This window comes from Scyliorhinus canicula, chromosome 18 (genome assembly GCF_902713615.1).
Source record: "Scyliorhinus canicula chromosome 18, sScyCan1.1, whole genome shotgun sequence".
In the NCBI taxonomy this organism is placed as follows: Eukaryota; Metazoa; Chordata; class Chondrichthyes; order Carcharhiniformes; family Scyliorhinidae; genus Scyliorhinus; species Scyliorhinus canicula.
In genome coordinates, this window is record NC_052163.1 from 130,539,742 (window position 1) to 130,563,652 (window position 23,911).

Sequence of the window (23,911 nt, forward strand, 5' to 3'; positions counted from 1 at the left end):
AGATGAATTAACTGAGAACAAAATCCTCTCGCACATCTGGCCAAGGAACTGACTGGACTGCGAAGCAGCTGTGGAACTGCAGCAAAATCTGGGAGCAATATCTGGGCAGCAAGGGAGAACTGAAAACAGAGGGAGTTAAAGGCAATCAGTGTCACAGACACAACTTGTCATTCATTGAAAGTAGCACAACAAAGTTTTTACTGGTTTTATTTCAAACAAATTGAAGTCAATGGAAAAGACAATTGATGTTTATACAGCCATGTAAGGTGGTACTGTTGTAGTGGATCAAAGGAAGCTTCAAAAACATCTTGAGATACTCTGAGTCACAATGAGTTACCATCCTTTCCAATGAAAATCCTGTAAATAGAATTCTGCCCTCTATTGGAAGAGTATTTATGAAAGGTTAATTAACTGAATAACTGACCAGTTACCCAGTGGTGAAAGGTGAGCAATGTGAAAAGGTGAGCAATGTGAAAAGGTGAGCAATGTGAAAAGGTGAGCCATGTGGACATCAACGGGACTGAAAGATCCTGGCCGCTGGAAAACCTGGAGGAGGGGGCAGCGGCGGGGGCACCTGGAGGAGGGGGCAGCGGCGGGGGCACCTGGAGGAGGGGGCAGCGGCGGGGGCACCTGGAGGAGGGGGCAGCGGTGGGGGCATCTGGAGGAGGGGGCAGCGGCGGGGGAACCTGGAGGAGGGGGCAGCGGCGGGGGAACCTGGAGGAGGGGGGCAGCGGTGGGGGGCACCTGGAGGAGGGGCAGCGGGACCGCCCCACCCCCGCCCCGCTCTTAGTCCTTGCCCATCATCTTGAAAATGGCATAATAAGCAAAATAGGGAAAAAGATAAATCCCCAACAGTAAGAAAAAATCCAACCCAAATGTTGTTTCTGGTGACTTATTGCCCCTTGTCACAGAATTATCATCAAATTTACAGTACAGAAGGAGGCCATTCGCCCCTGATGTGTTATCTGTGCTGGTCTAACATCGACTGCAACTGGATGCAGTAAAACGAGAAACAGGCTTCCGACACAGGAGATGGTCCAACACCGTTTTATTGAACCTGTTGATTGCTGTACATAATCTGCTGTGGGTTGACACTCTATTAACCTAATTGATAACCTCCTACTGGCTTGACCAGACTAGCTCTCCATCACATGGTGATGATGTTCATTGGCCTGTGCACTGCAACTATCTCCCTGGCCGTGTCCTGTGAGAGAGTCTTAATGCCCTGTGGGCTTTATAGTGGCGGTGTCCTGTCTGGTGATTGGTTGTTCTGTGTCGTGTGTGTTCATTGGTTATCCTGTGTGTCAATCACTGCCTGTCTGCATCTCATGATATACATGAGTGGATATTATGACAGCCCCATCGAGTCTGCACCAGCCCTTGGAAAAAGCAAAGCCCACACCTCCACCTTATCCCAGTATCCCATTAAGCCCACACCTCCACCTTATCCCAGTACCCCATTAAGCCCACACCTCCACCTTATCCCAGTACCCCATTAAGCCCACACCTCCACCTTATCCCAGTATCCCATTAAGCCCACACCTCCACCTTATCCCAGTACCCCATTAAGCCCACACCTCCACCTTATACCAGTACCCCATTAAGCCCACACCTCCACCTTATCCCAGTACCCCATTAAGCCCACACCTCCACCTTATCCCAGTACCCCATTAAGCCCACACCTCCACCTTATCCCAGTACCCCATTAAGCCCACACTTCCACCTTATCCCAGTACCCCATTAAGCCCACACCTCCACCTTATCCCAGTACCCCATTAAGCCCACACCTCCACCTTATCCCAGTACCCCATTAAGCCCACACCTCCACCTTATACCAGTATCCCATTAAGACCACACCTCCACTTTATCCCAGTACCCCATTAAGCCCACACCTCCACCTTATCCCAGTATCCCATTAAGCCCACACCTCCACCTTATCCCAGTACCCCATTAAGCCCACACCTCCACCTTATCCCAGTACCCCATTAAGCCCACACCTCCACCTTATCCCAGTACCCCATTAAGCCCACACCTCCACCTTATCCCAGTACCCCATTAAGCCCACACCTCCACCTTATACCAGTATCCCATTAAGCCCACACCTCCACTTTATCCCAGTACCCCATTAAGCCCACACCTCCACCTTATCCCAGTATCCCATTAAGCCCACACCTCCACCTTATCCCAGTACCCCATTAAGCCCACACCTCCACCTTATCCCAGTACCCCATTAAGCCCACACCTCCACCTTATCCCACTACCCCATTAAGCCCACACCTCCACCATATCCCAGTACCCCATTAAGCCCACACCTCCACCTTATACCAGTATCCCATTAAGCCCACACCTCCACTTTATCCCAGTACCCCATTAAGCCCACACCTCCACCTTATCCCAGTATCCCATTAAGCCCACACCTCCACCTTATCCCAGTACCCCATTAAGCCCACACCTCCACCTTATCCCAGTACCCCATTAAGCCCACACCTCCACCTTATCCCAGTACCCCATTAAGCCCACACCTCCACCTTATCCCAGTATCCCATTAAGCCCACACCTCCACCTTATCCCAGTACCCCATTAAGCCCACTTAACCTTTTTGAACATTAAGATCAATTTTTCATGGCCAATCCACCTAACCTGCACATCTTAAGACTGTTTGAGGAAACCGGAGGAAACTCATGAAGACACGGGGAGAACGTGCAGACTCCGCGCAGACAGTGACCCAAGCTGCAAATCGAACCTGGAACCCTGGAGCTGTGAAGCAACTGTGCTAACCACTGTGCTACCGTGCCACCCTATTTAGTTGGGTGACTGGCCAACAGCCAAGTGAGATGGGAAGTCCTGGAATGCACTTGTTCTGTGCCCACAGCCTGTGCATCTCCAGAGATCGGGGAGCAGAGACCAGTGCCAAGGGCCTCAACCTGTCCATTCAAACCTTGCGGCAAGGAAACAGGATGATCCCAGCAAAGGTGTCGTCTGCTGATAAAAAGTGTTACTGGTCTCTCCCGATTGTTCAATGGCAATGAGATTCACAAGGCAAGAAGCTTTCACATTGATTCCTGCTCCATATCACTCTCATCTGGAACACTGGGGGCAATCCGATGGGAGTAAGCAATGGCAGAGATGGAAAATGGGCTGCCAATTCCCTCTCACCTGTTTTACACAGTCACATAAAGTCCAGATCATCACAGTGAGCCTGGTCTAGAAAAATTAGTTTTAAAAAATTAAACTAAATCATAATTTATTTTCTCTGCCTGGTTACTCCTGAATATTGTGGCTAGTGGAGAAAGACAGGATCAACTGTGATCTCCCCCCCCCCCCCCCCCCTCCCTCCCCCCCCACCACCTGCATGTTACAGAAGCAATGTTCAATTTCATATGAGCAAGATATCAGGTACAGGAAAGCTTTTGGCATCGAGAGATCTACTGGGAGAGCAGGAACGGTAGGGGATTTAGCGTAAGGGATTAGGTAATTGTTTCTGCAGATGTGAAACCCCAATATTACAAACCCAGAACAGACCCCAAGAATGGCAGGATCCTGGTCAGAAACACCAATATATTATTTAAAGTTTGTAAGTCTGTGAGGAAAGGATATAATAATAATAATCTTGATTGTCACAAGTAGGCTTACATTAACACTGCAATGAAGTTACTGTGAAAAGCCCCTAGTCGCCCCATTCCGGCGCCTGTTCGGGTACACAGAGGGAGAATTCAGAATGTCCATTTCACCCAACAGCACGTCTTTCAGGACCTGTGGGAGGAAACCGGAGCACCCGGAGAAAACCCACACAGACACAGGGAGAACGTGCAGACTCCACACAGATAGTGACCCAAGCCGGGAATCAAACCTGGGACCACTGTGCTACTGTACTACCTCGCTCCAGGAGTGATTTCACTCACACGTGGCATATGGGGCGCGATTCTCCGCTGCCCACGACGGGTCGGAGAATAGCGGGAGGGCCTTCCCGACAATTTTCATGGACTCCCGCCATTCTCCACCCCCCCCCCCCCCCCCCCCCCCGGCCGCCCCCCGACACGAATCGCTGCTCGCCGTTTTTTACGGCGAACAGCGATTCTCCGCAGGCCGATGGGCCGAATACCGCGGAGTTTACGGCCGTTTTCACGGCCGCGATCACACCTGCTTTCAGCGTTCGTGAAAACGGCCGCTAAGTGCCCATCCCGGACAACCATGGCATCGATTGGCACGGCCGCACCATGGCTGTGCCAAGGGTGGCATGGGCCTGCGATCGGTGGGCACTAATCGCGGGCAGCGGGTCTGATACCCGTGCACTATTTGTTCTTCCGCCGCCCCGCAGGATCAGTCCTGCGGGGCGACTGAGGGGCATGACGGCCCGCGCATGCGCGGGTTTGACGCGTCTGCGTGATGACATCATCCGTGAATGCGCGGGTTGGTGCCATCCATCCCGCGCATGCGCGGATGACGTCACCGTGCGCGTCAGCCGCCGTGACTCTTGGCGGGCGGAGTTAGCAACGTCCGCTCTCGGCCTGAGATGGGCCGAGCAGCCACAACAAAAAACCCGAATCTCGCTGGCACCGTCTACGTGTGGTCTTACCAGGCAGTCCCTCGACATGGAAGGGTCCGGGGGCGGCCTGTGGGGGGGTGGGGGGGGTGGGGGGGTGGTCCGACCCCGTGGGGGGGCCTCCGCCATGGCCTGATTGGGGCCCACCAATCGGCGGGCCGGCCTCTCGGGCTGGGAGCTTCCGCACCGTCCCCTGTAGCCCTGCACCATGTTGCGTTGGGGCCGGCACGGAGTAGGGAGCCACTGCGCATGCGCGAGTTCACGGCGGTGCCACTGCGCATACGCAGCCCCTGCGGCGCCCATCTGACGCCGGGATCAGCAGCTGGAGCAGCGTGGGTCACTCCAGTGCCGTGCTGGCCCCCTGTAGGGGTCAGAATCGCTGATCCTGAGGCCGTGTTGACACCGTCGAGAAACACAACGGGGTTTACGACGGCGTCAACACTTGGCCTCAGGATTAGAGAATCCCGCCCACATTTCTGCCTGTGGGATTTTGCTGGGTGTTAATTGGCTTCTATGTTTCCCAAATTACGACAGTGACTACACTTCAAAAGCAGTTGATTGGCAGTAACGTACTTTGGGAAGTCTGGTGGTTGTTCAAGGCTCTATATAAATGTCATTTTATAATTTATAAGGATATAAAGACACTGAAGAAGGTGCAAAAAAAAAGATTTTCATGGATACTTCGTACTTGGCAAAGTTTCCCCCATTGGGGAACTTTCACTGGAGGTGAGGAATGTGTACAACTAATGATCGCATTCATTTTTAAACATTAACATTCCTCAAATTAGTTCTTTTTTTAAATTTACAGTACCCAATTATTTTTTTCCAATTAAGGGGCAATTTAGCGTGGCCAATCTGCCTATCCTGCACATCTTTGAGTTGTGGGGGTGAAACCCACGCAGACACGGGGAGAATGTGCAAACTCCACACGGACAGTGACCCAGAGCCGGGATTGAACCTGGGACCTCAGCGCCGTGAGACTGCAGTGCTAACTACTGCCCCACCGTGCCGCCCAATTTAAATGAGTTCTTAATAAGAGGACATGGAGATTAAGGTTTGTGAATTGAGAGATTGTACCAATCAGGATTGACTGAACAGACTGGGGAATGATCTGATAGAAGTCTTCAAAGTTATGAAAGAGTTTGATACGGGCAGACATATTTCCACTTGTGCTGTCTAGCACTGGCCATAAACAAGATATTGGGCGGAATTCTCCGACCCCCCGCAGGGTCGGGGAAATCGCCCGGGGCCGGCGTAAATCCCGCCCACTCCGTGGCCGGAATTCCCCGCCATCCGGGAATCGGCGGGGGCGGGAATCGCGCCCCGCCGGTCGGCGGGCCCCCCGTGGCGATTCTCCGGCCCGCGATGGGCCGAAAGTCCGGACGCTATCAGGCCACTCCTGCCGCCGTGGATTAAACCACCTCTGGTGCCGGCGGGAGCAGGCGGCGGGAGCGGGCCAAGGGGTCCTGGGGGGGGGGGGGTGATCTGCCACCGGGGGGGGTGCCCACACGGTGGCCTGGCCCGCAACCGGAGCCCACCGATCAGCGGGCGGGCCTGTGCCATGGGGGGCACTCTTTTTCTTCCGCCGCCGCCACGGCCTCCACCATGGTGGAGGCGGAAGAGACCCCCTCCACCGCGCAAGGGCCGGGGTGATGTCAGCGGCCGCTGATGCTCTGGCGCATGCGCGGACTCACGCAGACCGGCGAAGGCCTTTCGGCCAGCCCCGACGCTGGCTAGCATGGCGCCAAAGGCCGTTAGCACCGCTCGGCGGAGCAGGAGCCACTCCGGCGCGGGCCTAGCCCCTAAAGGTGCGGAGAATTCCACACCTTTGGGGAGGCCCGACGCCGCAGTGGTTCTCGCCGCTTCGGTACGCCGGGACCCCCCCCCCGCCCCGCCCCCCACCCCCCCACCCCCGCCCCGCCCCGCCGGGTAGGGGAGAATCCCAGCCATTGTCACCAATAAATAGGGAATTCAGGAGAAACTTCTTCATCGAGACTTGTTGGAATGTGAAACTTGCCACAAGGAACAGCAAAGATGTAATTAAAGAAAATCTCGATAAACAGGTGAGGGAATAAGGAATAGAGCATTTTGCTAAGAAGGTGATATGGAGAGAGATGTGCGAAGATTTGTGTGGAGCATAAACACTGACAGGTAGAGTCCTACCTGTTTTGCTGCTTTGCAATCGAGGTAATTCCATAATAATAATAATCTTTATTGTCACAAGTAACCTTACATTAACACTGCAATGAAGTTACTGTGAAAATCCCCTAGTCGTCACACTCTGGCGCCTGTTCGGGTACACAGAGGGAGAATTCAGAATGCCCAATTCACCTAACAGCACGTCTTTCAGGACTTGTGGGAGGAAACCGGAGCACCCGGAGGAAACCCACACAGACTCCGCATAGACAGTGACCCAAGCCAGAAATCAAACCCAGGTCTCTACATAAAGAGTGAACACTTCTTTTTGTTGCAAAAATATATTTTATTTATAAAATATCGGGAAGAACATTACAAACATTTTAGAATGGCCATCACACGAAGTGCAATAAAATTCAGGTTCTCTACATACATCATGTTGTACTCCGAGGTGCTTCAGTACAGTCGAAGGAACGTTCGACATTTTTCAATGGTTGTTACAAAAAATACAATGGCATTTAAGTTGTCTACATAGATCAAGTTGCATTCTGATGTTACAATTGTGATCATGTAATATTCACTGCCAGCATTCAAATTGGGGCACACAGCTGAAGTGTTCTATACAAAAAGAATTAACACTACAGGTCAATGACCTTTCATCAGAACAATGGCGTTGTAGCAAATGCTGCTTCTTCAAGTGAATGTGGCTTCTCCTCACCTTCCTCTTCCTCACAACAGTAAACTTACAGCAACACCATCACTACTTTGGCCATATTCTGTATTGGCTCAGGACATGTAAACCATGGATAGTTTCGGGCATTCCTATTTATATTCAGTTATTTAGGTCATACATGTCATAGCTGTCAGGTTGGTCTATGTTGCTGAAACATGGCTTGCTCAATTCCCTGTTCTACCTGGTCTTATCAGAGTGAATCTCGTACCTGGTACACTGGATGTGAAGTGACATTGTTCAGCCATGTGGCACAAAATGTTGTCCTATTTCCCAGCAGCAACAAAGCCTCATCTCATTTAGAAGAACTTGCTTCGATGTGCAAATGTGGCTCTGAAATGAAATGAAATGAAATGAAATGAAAATCGCTTATTGTCACGAGTAGGCTTCAATGAAGTTACTGTGAAAAGCCCCTAGTCGCCACATTCCGGCGCCTGTCCGGGGAGGCTGGTACGGGAATCGAACCGTGCTGCTGGCCTGCTTGGTCTGCTTTAAAAGCCAGCGATTTAGGATATACAAATGAAGATATTTTCAAGCATTGATTTGTACAATTTGAAGTTAATGGTCATATACTATTTGCATAATAAAGGAATGTAAACCTTTCTCGCGATATATACTCCAAGACATTCCTACATTGTTTATATAGTCACATGGTATTATCAATGACTTCCTGTTCCCAAAGCAACTGAATGTTTTGTCGAAGTGCTGCTACCTTTGTTATTACACACATTGTTCCGTGCCAAAGCTGTTGGATGTGGCCAAAATAGGGCACTTGTCACAAAAACAGGAAATGCTGGAAAATCTCAGTGGGTCTGACTGCGTCTGTGGAGAGGGAACAGAGCTGATGTTTCGAGTCTGGAGACTCTTTGTCTGAGTTTGCGACCATTTTTGTGATGACAATAGAATAGCTGCACTCACCATAGTGCTCCTTGTTAGGGCCAATGGCGTATTACTGACTGCCAGAGGGAGGCCAGTCCTGACTGAAGACAATGCCTAAGGGCAGCACGGTAGCACAATGGTTAGCACTGTGGCTTCACAGCACCAGGGTCCCAGGTTCGATTCACCGCTGGGTCACTGTCTGTGCGGAGTCTACACGTTCTCCCCGTGTCTGCGTGGGTTTCTTCTGGGTGCTCTGGTTTCCTCCCGCAGTCCAAAGACGTGAAGGTTAGGTGGATTGGCCATGATAAATTGCCCTTAGTGACCAAAAAGGTTTGGAGGGGTTATTGGGTTACGGGGATAAGGTGGAAATGAGGGCTTAAGTGGGTCGGTGCAGACTCGATGGGCTGAATGGTCTCCTTCTGCACAGTATGTTCTATGTTTAGGATGCGGTGCAGGTCAGTGACTATCTCCTGGATACCCTCTGAGATGCACACAGGGTTGCTCTGTTATGGACATATAGCCCCTTCTTAGCCAAGTCACATAGCCCTGGGTTAGTTGGTGCGGACAGTGGTGACTTCTACGAAGCCATTGCTTTCAGCTACAAAGGACCTTCTATACCTTCACTTTATTAAATTGTAATTCCGACTTCAGGTCAAGGCCGAGGGGTGGCATTAGGGAATTCATTGATTCATTGCACTTGCTATTAAGTGCCATTAATTGACAATATTGAACAGACCATTAAAAATAAGCCAGAAAATTAGTCTTTTTTCATATTCTTTCTAAGTTTCGGGGCGACATGTGGCACAGTGGTTAGCACTGCTGCCTACGGCACCCGGCTCTGGGTCACTGTCCGTGTGGAGTTTGCACATTCTCCCCGTGTCTGTGTGGGTTTCACCCCCACACAAGATGTGCAGGGTAGGACATGATTGGCTATGCTAAACTGCCCCTTAATTGGAAAAAAAATTATTGGGTACTCTTAATTTATTTAAGAAATGAAAAAAAATTCTTTATAAGTTTCATTCATATCCTCATCTTGTTTCTCTTCAGCTTCTTGCCTTTTCCACTGAAAATACATTACATTTCTCTGTGAATCGATATAATTAACCTCCATTGTGAAATGGGAACTATTTATTCTATTGTTCATTGCAATCGACCTGCCACTTCCCAATTGGATTTTCGAGTTTGCCACAATATTCTTCACATGAGGGTAAACAGGTGATTATGTCGCAGTATTATCACGTTACCTGTTTACGAGGCCAGACACCACTCTTCTGGCTGAATCCATCTCCATGGCGATCAAGATGGTATCAAAATGCATTGTGTGTGAAACACTTCAGGAGTGTTGTGTTAGATGTGACGGGGCACGAAATAAACACGAGTCACTTAATAAATAAGCTGCTTTTATTAAACAGTGAAAAAAACAATCCAATAAAAAAAAAATAGATAAAATTAAGCTTGACAAAGGAAAAATACTGGTTTAGCAGAATTATACATTCTGGGTTTATCTTTGCTCTTTAATCCATATGTGCCAGGCACACATACTCCAGCATTATTTGTTTATTCCTGCACAATGACATATTCTTCATTCTGAGCCTCTGTTCAGAGTATATTGCGGTTGCCATTAATATCCTGTGTAAAGAGTAAAATATGCTTCCAACTTGTTCCAGGGATAAGGGTTAAGATAACTGTTGGGCTGAAGCTTTGAAAAGGACCTGCCAAAAATATTTATTTTCATGACTGAACAGATTATGTTCCTAAGGAAGCAAAGCTCCATTTAAGCCTGATTGATGTACATATGTTAGGTCCACTGGCCCAACAAATATCCTCATAGATACACAGATTTGGCATTTACGTGTGTGTGTGTTTGTGTGTGTATGTACGCATGTGTGTTTGCCTGTGTGCATGCATGTGTGTTTGTGTGTGTTTGTGTGTCTGTTTCCAGTTTAAATTTTCATGACACAGTTCCTAAAATGAACGCAGCAACAATGTTTCTTAAATTATTTTGCGCCTCATTTCCCTTCCATCGTCTCCTTGCCTCCTGCCATACACAGTGCTGTCCAGGACTGGGACCAAATGTGGCCTTGAAGGGAGGTTTGCTAATGCTAGTGCAAAATTAGAAGAGACAGCAAGTGAGTCAGAAAGGCAGAGGTGTTATTGGTCAGTTACGTGGCAAGATTGGATGGCATTTATTTTAATGTAAGGAGTCTGACGAACAAGGCAGATGAATTGAGGGCACAAATTAAAATGTGGGGCATGTGTCATTGCTGCCACTGAGGCATGATTGAGAGAGGGGCAGGATTGGCAGCTCAATATTCCAGAATGTAGGATCTTCAGGTGAGACAGGGAAGGATGTAAATGAGGAGGGGTTGTCGCAATTTTGATCAGGAATCAATTATATCAACAAGGAAGTACAACATCTTAGAAGCCATATGGGTAGAACATAAAGACCAGGGAGGGGCTGGTTGGTGGGGTTCACTAAACTTTGAATCTTGGCAACCTGACCAGAACTCTTTGGATTTAGATTAAGTGCCACGCATTCCCCGCTGACACCCCCTATCTAACCGGGGGGGGGGGGGGGGGGGGGCGTTAAATAGCAGGGTGTTTCTTAGCTCTGCAAGTGCCGGGAGAATGGAGTCCTTGCAGGATGTGGGATGTGAAGAGCTGTAGTCGAGGTAGCTGTGGGAGTCGGTGGGTGTGTAATGGATATTAGTGGACAGATTATCCCCAGAAAGTGGAGAGAGAGTTCAAGTTGCGGAAGGGAAGTGGACCATGTGAAGGTGATAGAGGGGTGGGAATTGGAAGTGAAATTGATGACGTTTTCCCAGGTCCAGACGGGAACAATACGAAGCGGCACCAAAACAGCCATCAATGTATCAATAGAGGAATTGTGGGATGACCCCGGAGAAGGGCTGGAGCAAGGACTGCTCCACATACCCCACAGGTAAAACTGGGACCCATGCAGGTACCCACAGCCACTGCTTTGGTTTGGAGGAAGAGACATGTTAAAGGAGAAATTGTTGAGAGAGAGGACAAGTTAATCCAGATGGAAGAGAGTGATGGTGAGAGTGAGAGTGGTGGTGCATGGGGATTGTTCAGGCCTCTGTTCGAGGAAGCTGCAGAGAGCCCTCAGACCATCCTGGTGGGGAATGGAGGTATAGAGGGATTGGACATCCTGGTGGGGAATGGAGGGATAGAGGGATTGGCCACCCTGGTGGGGAATGGAGGTATAGAGGGATTGGCCACCCTGGTGGGGAATGGAGGGAGAGAGGGATTGGCCACCCGGGTGGGGAATGGAGGTATAGAGGGATTGGACACCCGGGTGGGGAATGGGGGTATAGAGGGATTGGACACCCTGGTGGGGAATGGAGGGAGAGAGGGATTGGACATCCTGGTGGGGAATGGAGGTATAGAGGGATTGGACATCCTGGTGGGGAATGGGGGTATAGAGGGATTGGACATCCTGGTGGGGAATGGGGGTATAGAGGGATTGGACATCCTGGTGGGGAATGGAGGTATAGAGGGATTGGACATCCTGGTGGGGAATGGAGGAACAGAGGGATTGGACATCCTGGTGGGGAATGGAGGAACAGAGGGATTGGACAATCTGGTGGGGAATGGGGGTATAGAGGGATTGGACAACCTGGTGGGGAATGGAGGTATAGAGGGATTGGACAATCTGGTGGGGAATGGGGGTATAGAGGGATTGGACAACCTGGTGGGGAATGGAGGTATAGAGGGATTGGACATCCTGGTGGGGAATGGAGGTACAGACGGATTGGACACCCTGGTGGGGAATGGAGGTATAGAGGGATTGGACATCCTGGTGGGGAATGGAGTCCTGTTTGTGGATTTTGGGGAGGAGGTAGGCGTGGGCTGTCCAGGGAAGGAGATTGAATTTGGAAGCTGAAGAGGGAAGATCTCCAGAGGAGATGAGGTCAGTGACAGTAAAAAATAAAAACTTAGTTTGATATATTCGCAGCATTGATGAATTGAGGCCAAACTTACTTTTTCTAATCAATATGAGAGAGACCACAACATTGCTAAAATAAATAATTCCAAACCCGAGAGAATGGTGGACCCAAAACACGTTGACTGATGGGCAGTGACACAGAAACGAACAGACTTTGAACTCGCCTTGTACAGTTTCTGTTACTCCAATTTTGGAATGTGGAATATGAAGCAGATTTTAAAATGTAGTGATCTGATTGATTGGTGGGTTGGTGTGCAGACTGGTCTCCTGTTTGTTCAGAGGAGAATGGTAACATTGTGCTGGAATATACGGGGTCTTAAACACCAACCAGTGCTTCAATCTTTAATCACTTCTCTAATTCCCCATCCGAGTGGAATCAATGCACACTACACACTTTCAACTCCAACAGGAACACAGAAAGACTCCTGGGGGATTGATGGTTAAAGAATGTTAGTGTTCGGAGCTTTCAATTCATGACATTTCTTGCCTAAGAGAGTGTGCCACATAAATAGATTTAAATAATAATAATAATATATTTATGTGGCACACGCTCTTAGGCAAGAAATGTCATGAATTGAAAGCTCCTCCCGGCCCTGGGTCACTGTCCGTGTGGAGTTTGCACATTCTCCCCGTATCTGCGTGTGTTTCGCCCCCACAACCCAAAAATATGCAGAGTAGGTGGATTGCCCACGCTAAATTGCCCCTTAATTGGAAAAAATAATTGGGTACTCTAAAATTTAAAAAAAAAATGAATTGAGAGCTCCGAACACTAACATTCTTTAACCATCAATCCCCCAGAAGCCTTTCTGTATTCCTGTTGAAGAGTTGAAAGTGTGTAGTGTGCATTGGTGATATTTAAAATTTCTGCTGTAAACTGACATTTCTGAGAGTCATTGGTCTTTGTATCAAAATCTCCAAAAGAGCTTTGGCCTGTGAATTGTGGAGTCTGCAATGTAGAAACACTGACCCATTACAGCACAGCAATAGACTGTTTGGCACATCGTGTTTGTACTGCTCTGTGCAAAAACAACGCATCTCGGCACACTAACCTGGCACACTCGTCTCAGCACACTAACCTGGCACACTAACCTGGCACACTCGTCTCAGCACACTAACCTGGCACACCCGTCTCAGCACACTAACCTGGCACACTCGTCTCAGCACACTAACCTGGCACACTCGTCTCAGCACACTAACCTGGCACACTCATCTCAGCACACTAACCTGGGCACACCCGTCTGGGCACACTAACCTGGCACACTAACCTGGCACACTAACCTGGCACACTAACCTGGCACACTCGTCTCAGCACACTAACCTGGCACACTAACCTGGCACACTAACCTGGCACACCCGTCTCAGCACACTAACCTGGCACACTAACCTGGCACACTAACCTGGCACACTCGTCTCAGCACACTAACCTGGCACACCCGTCTCAGCACACTAACCTGGCACACTCGTCTCAGCACACTAACCTGGGCACACTAACCTGGCCACACTCATCTCAACACACTAACCTGGCACACTAACCTGGCACACCCGTCTCAGCACACTAACCTGGCACACTAACCTGGCACACTCGTCTCAGCACACTAACCTGGCACACTAACCTGGCACACTCGTCTCAGCACACTAACCTGGCACACTAACCTGGCACACTCGTCTCAGCACACTAACCTGGCACACTAACCTGGCACACTCGTCTCAGCACACTAACCTGGCACACTAACCTGGCACACTAACCTGGGCACACTAACCTGGCCACACTCATCTCAACACACTAACCTGGCACACTAACCTGGCACACCCGTCTCAGCACACTAACCTGGCACACTAACCTGGCACACTCGTCTCAGCACACTAACCTGGCACACTAACCTGGCACACCCGTCTCAGCACACTAACCTGGCACACTAACCTGGCACACTCGTCTCAGCACACTAACCTGGCACACTAACCTGGCACACCCGTCTCAGCACACTAACCTGGCACACTCGTCTGAGCACACTAACCTGGGCACACTCGTCTCAGCACACTAACCTGGGCACACCCGTCTCAACACACTAACCTGGCACACTAACCTGGCACACCCGTCTCAGCACACTAACCTGGCACACTAACCTGGCACACTCATCTCAACACACTAACCTGGCACACTCGTCTCAACACACTAACCTGGCACACTCGTCTCAGCACACTAACCTGGCACACTCGTCTCAACACACTAACCTGGCACACTCGTCTCAGCACACTAACCTGGCACACTAACCTGGCACACTCATCTCAACACACTAACCTGGCACACTCGTCTCAACACACTAACCTGGCACACTCGTCTCAGCACACTAACCTGGCACACTAACCTGGCACACTCATCTCAACACACTAACCTGGCACACTCGTCTCAACACACTAACCTAGCACCCCCGTCTCGGCACACTCACCTTGGCACACCCGTCTCGGCACACTAACCTGGGCACCCCCGTCTCGGCACACTCACCTGGGCACACTAACCTGGCACACTAACCTGGCACACTAACCTGGCACACTAACCTGGCACACTCGTCTCAGCACACTAACCTGGCACACTCGTCTCAGCACACTAACCTGGGCACACTCGTCTCGGCACACTCGTCTCAGCACACTAACCTGGGCACACCCGCCTCGGCACACTCACCTGGGCACACTAACCTGACACACTAACCTGGCACACTCGTCTCAGCACACTAACCTGGCACACTAACCTGGCACACTAACCTGGCACACTAACCTGGCACACTAACCTGGGCACACTCGTCTCAGCACACTAACCTGGCACACTAACCTGGCACACTCATCTCAACACACTAACCTGGCACACTCGTCTCAACACACTAACCTAGCACCCCCGTCTCGGCACACTCACCTGGGCACACTAACCTGGGCACTCCCGTCTCAGCACACTAACCTGGCACACTAACCTGGCACACTCGTCTCAGCACACTAACCTGGCACACTAACCTGGCACACTCATCTCAACACACTAACCTGGGCACACTCGTCTCGGCACACCCGTCTCGGCACACTCACCTGGGCACACTAACCTGGGCACACCCACCTGGGCACTCCCGTCTCAACACACTAACCTGGCACACTCGTCTCAGCACACTAACCTGGGCACACCCGTCTCAACACACTAACCTGGCACACTAACCTGGCACACTCGTCTCAGCACACTAACCTGGCACACTCGTCTCAGCACACTAACCTGGCACACTCGTCTCAGCACACTAACCGGGGCACACTAACCTGGCACACCCGTCTCAGCACACTAACCTGGCACACCCGTCTCAGCACACTAACCTGGGCACTCCCGTCTCGGCACACCCGTCTCGGCACACTAACCTGGGCACACTCGTCTCGGCACACCCGTCTCGGCACACTCACCTGGGCACACTAACCTGGCACACCCGTCTCGGCACACTCACCTGGCACACTCGTCTCGGCACACTCACCTGGCACACTAACCTGGGCACACCCGTCTCGGCACACTCACCTGGGCACACTAACCTGGCACACCCGTCTCGGCACACTCACCGGGGCACACTAACCTGGCACACTAGTCTCAGCACACTAACCTGGCACACCCGTCTCAGCACACTAACCTGGCACACCCGTCTCGGCACACTCGTCTCAGCACACTAACCTGGCACACTCACCTGGGCACACTAACCTGGCACACCCGTCTCGGCACACTCACCTGGGCACACCCGTCTCAGCACACTAACCTGGCACACTCACCTGGGCACACTAACCTGGCACACCCGTCTCAGCACACTAACCTGGCACACTCGTCTCAGCACACTAACCTGGCACACTCATCTCGGCACACTAACCTGAGCACACTCGTCTCGGCACACTCACTTGGGCACACTCGTCTCGGCACACTAACCTGGGCACACTCGTCTCAGCACACTAACCTGGGCACACTCGTCTCAGCACACTAACCTGGCACACTCGTCTCGGCACACTCACCTGGGCACACTAACCTGGGCACACCCGTCTCGGCACACTCACCTGGGCACACTAACCTGGCACACCCGTCTCGACACACTCACCTGGCCATGCCCTCCTCGGCACGCCCCTCTCGGCACGCCCACCTCGGCACGCCCACCTCGGCACGCCCCTCTCGGCACGCCCCTCTCGGCACGCCCCTCTCGGCACGCCCACCTCGGCACGCCCACCTCGGCACGCCCACCTCGGCACGCCCACCTCGGCACGCCCCTCTCGGCACGCCCCTCTCGGCACGCCCCTCTCGGCACGCCCCTCTCGGCACGCCCCTCTCGGCACGCCCCTCTCGGCACGCCCCTCTCGGCACGCCCCTCCCGGCACGCTCGCAAGTCTTACATCCCTGGCCATTTGCAGGAATTTTTTCTGCATCCTCTCTAAACACCTTCACATTTTTCCTAAAGCCTGGTGCCCAGAACTTGGCACAATACTGAAGCAGTGTTTTCGAAAAGGTTTAACATTATTTTGAAACCTTACCCCCGATTGCAAACACATAGGTGGGATGTACCTTATACTGTAGTATGAGTGGTAGAACCTGCCCGCTGGTTCCGCCCAGCAGACGGAGCATAAGAGTCTGTGTTTCACCCACAGCAGTCATTCTGTACCGGAGCTGCTGGGGTTGTTTATTAAAGCCTTCAATTGGACTACAATCTCGCTTCAGTAGTGATTGATCGTGCATCATCATGTACATTAGCAGAAGTGTTTTACTTTCTCAAACAGTATTGGCCACAAGTTAACAGCTACTTTTCATTTCAAGGAATTTGCTGAAATTAATTAGTAACAAATGGGGGGAAATTGAAATTCAGTGTCCAATTGCACAGGAGTAAAGTTAGTTTGGGCGACATTGTAGATGTGTATTAAAGTGCGGGTTTGAGTTTTCACATTTTCAGAGTGCAGGAACTTCTGAAATAGATCACATTCTGAATGTATTGAAACAGAGCTGGCCATTGTAATGACACAGCTGCATTGAAAGTCAGTTCTGTAATTACTGTGGTGATCCCTTTACCCAGCAATGACAGCAGTTGATTATTGGAAGGATGTGGGATTTCTTGAGAAATATCTGTGCTTGACTGAAATGGTCACCAAGAGGATTTTGTCAACATTACGCTTTGATCTGAAAGTTAGGTTAGGGGTAGTTTGGTGCGGTGATCGGACTGCTGGGAGCTGGGGGCTGGTACCCTGGAGGTGGAGGTCGGTGTCATATTCTGCGCACACTTTGAGTCGGTGCTTGAACTAGTCACAAAGCTCATTAAATTTAAATGAGTGCACAGCCCCATGATTTTCTTGCAGTGTGGGAGTGCAGCACCTGTTTGAAATGTGCTTTAATGGAGACACTATCTCCAATGTTTTATAAATGGGGTTTGGTCAATATTTGGGCTGTTTAGCACAGGGCTAAATCTGGCTTTTAAAGCAGACCAAGGCAGGCCAGCAGCACGGTTCAATTCCTGTACCAGCCTCCACGAACAGGCGCCGGAATGTGGCGACTAGGGGCTTTTCACAGTAACTTCATTTGAAGCCTACTCGTGACAATAAGCAAATTTCATTTCATTTCATCTCAGTGCTCGGGCTTATTTTCCCCATAATTAGGCTCTTTGACGCGAGGTTCATAGAATTTACAGTGCAGAAGGAGGCCATTCAGCCCATCGAGTCTGCACCAGCCCTTGGAAAGAGCACCCTACTTAAGCTCACATCTCCATCCTATCCCTGTAACCCAGTAACCCCACCTAATCTTTTGCACACTAAGGGCAATTTATCATGGCCAATCCACCTAACCTGCACATCTTTGGACTGTGGGAGGAAACCGGAGCACCCGGAAGAAACCCACGCACAGTCATGGCGAGAAGTTGCAGACTCCACAGTCACCCGAGGTCAGAATTGAAGGCGGGACCCTGGCGCTGTGAGGCAGCAGTGCTAACCACTGTGCAGCCATGCCGACCAATGTTGTCTTTTCAATTTTGTGGTTAGAAACAAAGGGATTGTAATCTGCAGATTTAAAGCTGGATTCTACCTATTAACCCAGCCTTTTAGCCCAGATATATTTCCGATGTGTGAAAAGGTGTCGGCACTGCTCTAAATTTGCAAAGTTCCAGAGATAAGGAGCCGAGTTGGCCAGCCGGTTAAAATCAAAACCTTCAATGGCAGCACGGTGGCATAGTGGTTAGCACTGTGACCTCACGGTGCTGAGGACCCGGGTTCGATCCTGGCCCCGGGTCACTGTCTGTGTGGAGTTTGCACATTCTCCCCGTGTTTGCGTGGGTTTCACCCCCACAACCCAAAGATGCGCAGGGTAGGTGGATTGGCCATGCTAAATTGCCCCTTCATTGGAAAAAATGAATTGGGTACTCTAAATTTTTTTAAAGACTAATTAGAACCTTCTTTGCTTATTTAAGATGCGGCCTTCATGACCTATCACATCAGACCCAGATATTTCCATTTACACATCGAAGAAGATGGCCTGGATTCTCCTTTCCCACCGCCTGGATCGGGAATCCAGCATTGGCACAAAAATGGGATCGGTGCCAGCAGGCAGACCCATTCCCAGTCTCTGCTCCTGCCAACCATACCGAGCTCCCGGCCCTTCACCGACAGGAACATCCAAACAGCAACTTCGCATTACTTTGAGTGAAATTAACGGGCAGGAAGCCAAATCTCCCCTCTCTCCAAACACCTCTCCCACCACCCCCACGTCCCCCCCGCCGCCACCACCCCCCCCCCACCACCTCTCTCCTCTCCCCCACCCCCTCTCCTCTCCCCCACAGCACCATCTCCCCCCTCCCTCCCACCACCACCTCTCTCCTCTCCCCACCACCTCTCCTCTCTGTCACCTCCCCCCCCCACAGCACCACCTCCTCTCCCCTCCCCCACCCCCACCCCACCACCTCCCCTCCCCCACCCACCACCTCCCCCCTCCCTCCCACCACCACCTCTCCCCCCTCCCCACCACCACTTCTCCCCCCTCCCCCACCACCACCTCCCCTCCCCCACCACCACCTCCCCTCCCCCACCACCACCTCCCCTCTCCACCACCATCTCCCCTCCCCCACCACCTCTCCTCTCAGTCACCTCCCCCCACCCACAGCACCACCTCCTCTCCCCTCCCCCACCCACCACATCCCACCTCCCTCCCACCACCACCTCCCCCCCCCACAGCACCACCTCCTCTCCCCTCCCCCACCACCTCCCCCCCCCACAGCACCACCTCCTCTCCCCTCCCCTACCCACCACCTCTCCCCCCCCTCTCCCCTCCCCCACCCACCACCTCCCCCCTCCCTCCCACCACCACCTCTCCCCCCTCCCCACCACCACTTCTCCCCCCTCCCCCACCACCACTTCTCCCCCCTCCCCCACCACCATCTCCCCTCCCCCACCACCTCTCCTCTCTGCCACCTCCCCCCCCCCCACAGCACCACCTCCTCTCCCCTCCCCCACCCCCCCATCTCCTCTCTCCCCTCCCCCACCCACCACCTCTCTCCCCCTCCCCCACCACCATCTCCCCTCCCCCACCACCTCTCCTCTCAGTCACCTCCCCCCTCCCCCACCCACCACCTCTCTCCCCCTCCCCCACCACCATCTCCCCTCCCCCACCACCTCTCCTCTCAGTCACCTCCCCCCCCACAGCACCACCTCCTCTCCCCTCCCCTACCCACCACCTCTCCCCCCCCTCTCCCCTCCCCCACCCACCACCTCTCCCCCCCCTCTCCCCTCCCCCACCCACCACCTCTCCCCCCCCCCCCCTCTCTCCCCTCCCCCACCCACCACCTCTCCCCCCCCCCAGCTCTGGTTTGGCTGCATTGTCGGTGTGAAAGGTGATCACAATTTCACGTGTAAATTCCTCCTAATGGATTTGTAAATTATTATAGTTAGCTGACGGTGATATTCTCAATGTTTTTCACCGGAAGTGGGCGCCAAGGGCAGTCCCATTGAAAGTGGGAGTTATATAATAATAATATAGTAATAATCACTTATTGTCACAAGTAGGCTTCAATGAAGTTACTGTGAAAAGCCCCTAGTCGCCACATTCTGGCGCCTGTTCGGGGAGGCCGGTACGGGAATTGAACCGTGCTGCTGGCCTTGTTCTACATCACAAGCCAGCTGTTTAGCCCACTGTGTTAAACCAGCCTCTTCAGCCATTTTGAAGATTCCTGTCTCTAGCTGGCATGTATATTTACAGAACCCTTTTTTCTACAATGCTTACTCAGTTTTATCGTTATAATTACTGCCAGTCTTCGCCGTGGCCCAGTTATATATTTGCTGCACTAGTGAAATCTCTAATTTAAGTTGTCATGAGTGGGTGAGTGAGTGAATAAAAATAATGAGCTGAGAATAGTTGGAGCTCTGAGCTTCAGGGAACTCGTGCTTCAATCCCTGTATGGAACCCTGCTCCAGATCCTCTGGGTATTATCTTTATAATGATCCAATGGCCGTTTGTGTGGTTTCTCTAGGCCTTCACCATTCACACATATTATAAGAGTTTAAATGAGGCTGCAGCACTTGTGCTTGAAATGAAATGAAAATCGCTTATTGTCACGAGTAGGCTTCAATGAAGTTACTGTGAAAAGCCCCTAGTCGCCACATTCCGGCGCCTGTTCGGGGAGGCTGGTACGGGAATCGAACCGTGCTGCTGGCCTGCTTGGTCTGCTTTAAAAGCCAGCGATTTAGCCTGGTGAGCTAAACCAGCCCCTGAGCTAAACCAGCCCCTAAACCAGCTTTAAGTAAATACCAGTCGCACGTGTTATATTTCAAAAGAGTTGCCTGATTGGATTGATGTACAAAATTTAAGAAAAGCATGCTGTGTATCTGCAACCTGCACATCCTTGAATGCGACCATTTATACAGAAACGTGGCAGGCTGCACATCTTTGTCCCTCTGTGAAGAGGCAGAACATTTAATTATTATATTTAAATCTGGCTCCCACTGTGCAGAGAGCCTTATTTAGACTGAGCTGCTGACAAACAGCTTTCCCAGGTGTTGGGAAGCCTGTCAGTATAGAAACTCTGTGGCAATGCTTGTGGGTCAAATTCCCATTCTTTGCCTCCCTCCCATTTTCCTGACTGTCGCCCTCTGAATCCCTCCCACCTCCATCATACTATGCTCTGATTGTTCTTGATTACAGGGAAGCATTTCCAACAGTCCGTTTACCATTGACTTTCCCACTAGGCACCAAGCCAACCTTCTCCCCAGTCATAAATATTTGGCCATTGACATTGTGTAGGTGGCACGGTAGCACAGTGGTTAGCACAGTTGTTTCACAGCTCCAGGGTCCCAGGTTCGATTCCCAGCCTGTGAGGAGTCTGCATGTTCTCCCCATGTCTGCATGCGTTTCCTCCGGGTGCTCCGGTTTCCTCCCACAGTCCAAAGATGTGCAGGTTAGGTGGATTGGCTGTGCTAAAATTATCCTTAGTGTCCAAAAAGGTCAGGTGGGGTTACAGAGCTCTGTAACCTCTTCCAGCCCTGCATCCTTCCCCATCTCTGTAACCTCCTCCAGCCCTACCTCCCTCCGAGATCTCTGTAACCTCCTCCAGCCCGACCTCTCTCCGAGACCTCTGTAACCTCCTCCAGCCCTACCTCCCTCTGAGATCTCTGTAACCTCCTCCAGCCCTACCTCCCTCCGAGATCTCTGTAACCTCCTCCAGCCCTACCTCCCTCCGAGACCTCTGTAACCTCCTCCAGCCCTACCTCCCTCCGAGATCTCTGTAACCTCCTCCAGCCCTACCTCCCTCCGATATCTCTGTAACCTCCTCCAGCCCTACCTCCCTCCAAGATCTCTGTAGCTCCTCCAGCCCTACCTCTCTCCGAGATCTCTGTAACCTCCTCCAGCCCTACATCCCTCCGAGATCTCTGTAACCTCCTCCAGCCCTACCTCCCTCCAAGATCTTTCCCCTCCTTCAATTCTATCCTCTTGCACATCCCCAAATTTGAGCGGTTTGCCATTGGCAGCCATGCCTTCAAATGCCTAGATCCTAAACTCTGGAAATTCCTCTATGGCTCTCTGCCTGTCTCTCTTCACCTTTTAAGTGTAAATCTCTGATAATGCTTTAGTTAATCTGTTCTAACATCTCTATGTGGTTCTGTGTCAATTTGTGTTTGATAAGACTGCCGTGGATGTTTTTAATCTGCCAAAGGGGTTATATAAATGCAAATTGCTGCTGCTGCTCCTACAATCTAGGAAAATTAAAGAATACATTAACTCCACTACAGCCAACTTCCCACCCCGCTATCTCAAGTGCACCCCCCCCCCCCCCTTGCTAAAATTTAGAGTACGCAATTTTTTTCCCAATTAAGGGGCAATTTAGCATGGCCAATCCACCTACCCTGCACATATTTGAGTTGTGGGGGTGAGACCCTCGCAGTCACGGGGAGAATGCGCAAACTCCACAAAACTGTGACCCGGGGCCAGGATTTGAACCCGGGTCCTCAGCGCTGTGAGGCAGCAGTGCTAACCACTGTGCCACGTGCTGCCCTGAAGCCCATTGTTTTGAGTAAGATCTCCAGAGTTTAATTCTCAAAGTGGGTCCTGCCCTTGGCTTCGGCAGCTTCCATTTTCAAAGCTTTAATCTTTTCTAGCTGTGCAGAATTGCTTAAGCTGTGAGCAACAGCCCTTTAAGACCTGCTGAATCAATGGGGATTTAGCTTGCGAACACACCCCTGTGAATTAGTCAATCCAAGCAGGGAGTGTTTGCCAATTATTCAAAAAGGCTGACCTTACAAACACACACATCCATTTCTCTGTATCGTTTGAGCAGAGTGCACATGATGTCTTCTGGTCTCACTGATACAATGGCAAGACTGAGTAATCAATCTTTACTTTCCGTGAATGTGGAACATTCCCGACCCTTCAGTTAACAACTTCAGTAATTCACATCGATATCACTTGGCTCAGAAATCACCGGGGTGAAGTTTGTGAGGCTGTTCTGCTTGTTGCACTTGTCTAAATCCACACCCTGTTGGTCTGCCAGCTAATATCTTAACATGTTACAGAAAAGAGGAAACTGCTTTGATGCAACTTGTGGTTAAGTGAACCAACCGGAACCATGTTGTTTTGACAGAAGAATGAACTGATGGAGCGATGACAGATGATCACCCCCTTATCGTCCCAGCCCCCATCAAACACCAGGCATAGGATGACAAAGGGAAGTTCACAGGTCACAGGATTAAACACAGCTGTTCACCTGTCTGATAATGTACAGGAATTAATTAGCAATCTTTACCAAAGTAGCAAAGTTTAGCCTGCTGGAATCACATTGGAGAACAAAAACTAGTGAAAGTATGAGAGACGCATTAAACCCACTTTTACCATTTGTTTATGAAAATATTTTCAAATTCCACTTTCTCCTAATTTCTCTCACGTTAAGGCACCAAAACCATTGCTGGACCTCTGCATCATGACCATTTACCTTGACTGCCAGGGGTCACCCATCCTGTACCCTGACTAGATGGAGTGTGGAGCGGGGCCTGGACATTATTCTTCCATTATTTGTAACTACTTAGACATGCACAAAGGCATTTTACAAACGCTCCCACTTCTCCCCAGTTAGTAGATGTGGGAAGAGATGTTAGCTCGGCATCTCCACAGTTACTCTTAAACAGCAATGAAACCGTGGTT

General features: G+C 51.0%; 2 long non-coding RNA genes across 4 annotated transcripts in view; both read right to left on the bottom strand.

Moving 5' to 3' along the window:
- Positions 1-7,007: 7,007 nt before the first annotated feature.
- LOC119953272 overlaps positions 7,008-23,911 on the bottom strand; it is a 28,333-nt gene continuing 11,429 nt past the window's right edge. Inside the window, exon 4 of the long non-coding RNA XR_005457977.1 lies at positions 7,008-7,742. This is a non-coding gene — a long non-coding RNA (uncharacterized LOC119953272). The remainder of the gene's footprint in view (positions 7,743-23,911) is intronic.
- LOC119953273 lies at positions 13,211-16,374 on the bottom strand. Of its 3 annotated transcripts, none has more exons than XR_005457979.1 (4): positions 16,193-16,374; positions 15,442-15,508; positions 15,222-15,261; positions 13,211-14,868 (listed from the first exon to the last, which is right to left on the bottom strand). It is a non-coding gene; the product is annotated as an uncharacterized LOC119953273 (long non-coding RNA). The 3 variants fall into 3 exon arrangements; XR_005457980.1 differs by lacking the exon at positions 16,193-16,374 and having other exon boundaries at positions 13,215-13,307; positions 13,375-14,868; positions 15,442-15,601; XR_005457978.1 differs by lacking the exon at positions 16,193-16,374 and having other exon boundaries at positions 15,442-15,601.